Source organism: Sinohyriopsis cumingii, chromosome 8 (genome assembly GCF_028554795.1).
Source record: "Sinohyriopsis cumingii isolate HCF-2022 chromosome 8, ASM2855479v2, whole genome shotgun sequence".
Classification (NCBI taxonomy): Eukaryota; Metazoa; Mollusca; class Bivalvia; order Unionida; family Unionidae; genus Sinohyriopsis; species Sinohyriopsis cumingii.
The window spans coordinates 124,501,150-124,503,810 of record NC_142968.1 but is presented as its reverse complement, the minus strand read 5'-3'; the positions used below and the strand labels follow the sequence as shown (position 1 = coordinate 124,503,810).

The 2,661-nt window shown below is 31.1% G+C and overlaps 1 protein-coding gene across 3 annotated transcripts in view; it reads left to right on the top strand.

Moving 5' to 3' along the window:
- Positions 1 to 1,502, top strand: part of LOC149794572 (uncharacterized) — a 67,681-nt gene extending 66,179 nt beyond the window's left edge. For all 3 annotated transcript variants that reach the window (XM_089968846.1, XM_089968847.1, XM_089968845.1), the window contains one exon: positions 902 to 1,502. The gene's annotated coding sequence lies outside the window, so the exon portion shown is untranslated. The remainder of the gene's footprint in view (positions 1 to 901) is intronic.
- Positions 1,503 to 2,661: the final 1,159 nt, after the last annotated feature.

Genomic DNA, 2,661 nt, shown 5'->3' with positions numbered 1-2,661 from the left:
GTGATTGGTATAGTAATTATCTGTCAACCTTCATTTTTTCAAACTACGTGCAATGCATAAACTAAAATGCACCAAGGCAACAAATGGATATCAAAGTATTAAGGTAGAAGCAGGGTGTTCAGATTATATCGCTCATAGCATTTCGTTTCAACTAATGTATTTTGCTTTAGCTTGAACAAATGATAACACACATTTTATAATATGCTAAATATACTACGAAAAAATGCAGAAAAGAATAATGTGAGATCTCAAAATTGTAAACAAATCCACGATACTAAACAAAGAAAGCAGTAAGTTGATTATGGTTCATTGTTAGCCACATGTGAATTTCACATAATTATTAGTAGGTGTGTTTTGTACACTGATTGTCTTTAGATTGCCTTAAAATTAATCCCAAATTGATTATTTATGTAAGAATTCTCACATGCATGCAGTTGTTACTCTCTCTCTCTCTCTCTCTCTCTCTCTCTCTCATTTAAAAGTACTAATACATTTCCATCTATCAATGTAATTCATAAGTATCCTGGTAGCAACTAATCATAACTCTTTGTATAATTCCTTATAGGATCTATTGAGACTGCATTCTGGTCTCTTTAAACACATTTCATTTTCTCAGTTTTGTTGTAACAAAATATGGGACAAATGTTGATATACTTAAATAGTGTCTATATTTGGTTTCAATCAGATATGCAGCGTTGCTCTGTGTTCCCACAATTTGAAGTGCCATGTTTTGTCAGAGTATATTTTGTTGTAATCTTTGATGTAATTTTAAGGTTGATCCCATATTAATTAGCTGTGTATGAAATTTCACCTATAACACGTGATAAGCAATGTAACGAGTTCAGAATTGTTTATTTTTTAATGCCATGAAAACATACTAGCGTGCTACTTTTTATTTCAGATGTGAATACCTGAATTCTGAGGATTTTCTTCACAAAGTCTAGCCTACAAATGCATACAGATGTTTTGCTGTTGTTGCTTTTAGAGGATGTATAAAGTTTCCTACTTGTTATAGATCAAAATGTGCCCTCAGTGATTATTTTATTATGGTTTAAGTCATTATACATATATAGGACTTTATGTGCCAATATTTGTTTCTTTATTATATTTGTCCAGTCCAGTAGATTTTGCATAAGCAGCAACTACAGTGACATTCGTCTGAAAGCAGAAAAGGACAACTGTGGTGCTGGAAAATACTTTTTATATAGTTTTCAGTGATGTTTTAAATAATGCTCTCTCTTTCTCTCTCTCTCACTCTATCTCTCTCTCACTTTCTCTGTATGTATATATGTATAAACTAGTTTTTTTTAGAATTTTGATATTATTGTAAATATTTGCAATTTGCTAATGTCATGTTGCCTGTTTTACATCCACATTTACACTTATAATTTTGGTTTCCTAAATTGAAAAATTTGGTATCCATTATACCAATATAACTACTATTTTTCTTTGCAGGATTACAATCTGTAAAATTCTCATTTTATTAAATATATATACACCTACTTTTTCTTCCTTATTTTTTCCCACTGTAAAGATAGTTGCAGCTTTCCATGTTTGTTTAACTACTTTGGTTCTGTACATGGAGGGCTATCACATAAATCAAATAAAGATTACTGTAAACATGATATTATAAAGAATGTCAGGCATACCTACATGTGATTAACTGTCAATGTATTTACATTTTGTTAACATGACTCAAAAAGCCTTATTGTTATTGCCAAGGTGAAGGCTTCTCTGTTTTAAGACACAAGATGTGCTAGATGGAGCAGAGCATAAGACAAGATGACTTGAAAAAGTTTCCTTGTCCCACAATTTGCTCTTTGGATCATCAAAAATAAATTACAGAATACCCGATGATGCTGCCAATATTCTGATGTTATTAAGATTATTTTTAGCTTAAAGATTTTATTCGTTCACTGTAGTATTTTATTTTAATCATTTGCAGTAGATGATGTTTCTTATTCACCATTATTTCATAATGTCCTTTAGGACTCGGGGTGCTAATGACATGGAAGAATGGAACGCAGTCTAGAAATGGGTTGTCACAAAATAGAGTTCATATGGGCTTGGTGTGGAAGTGAAAACAAATGTTTTAAACACGTTGATCCTAAAAGTGTCACGTCAAGGATAGGTCTGTACTGATAAATTTAGGTTTGATAATGAGCATTGGAAAAGTTAAAGTTATTGGTTATTTAATATTATGATGTTTCCTTAGGTTTACTATAGAGCTGAATTAGTACCATGTTGTCATTTAGAGAATGATATCCCTACATTGGTTCTACATATACACGTACAAATTATATTTATTATTAATGCGAATGTATTGTTCTGTTTGTGGATAACAAGCAAATTGAATATCTTTTGTTTACATAAGAATGACTTTAGGTGAGATATTTGCCCTTTGAATACTATCTGTGCAATCAGATCAATAATGTTTATACAATTTACCATATATACAGTAATTATGGTGTGGAATGTGATATTTCCTTGTTGTGTTTGAAACGATATGATTCATGTATGATCACTCAGGTCTTTTCCACTATGCTTAATGGTGAAGACTCTGCATGACGTTGTGTTCCACCAATTTCAATCTGTGAATGTTTTGGAACTTTATATTTTGATTTTATTTGACTTAAACCTACTCTTTCTCTGTTTTAAATT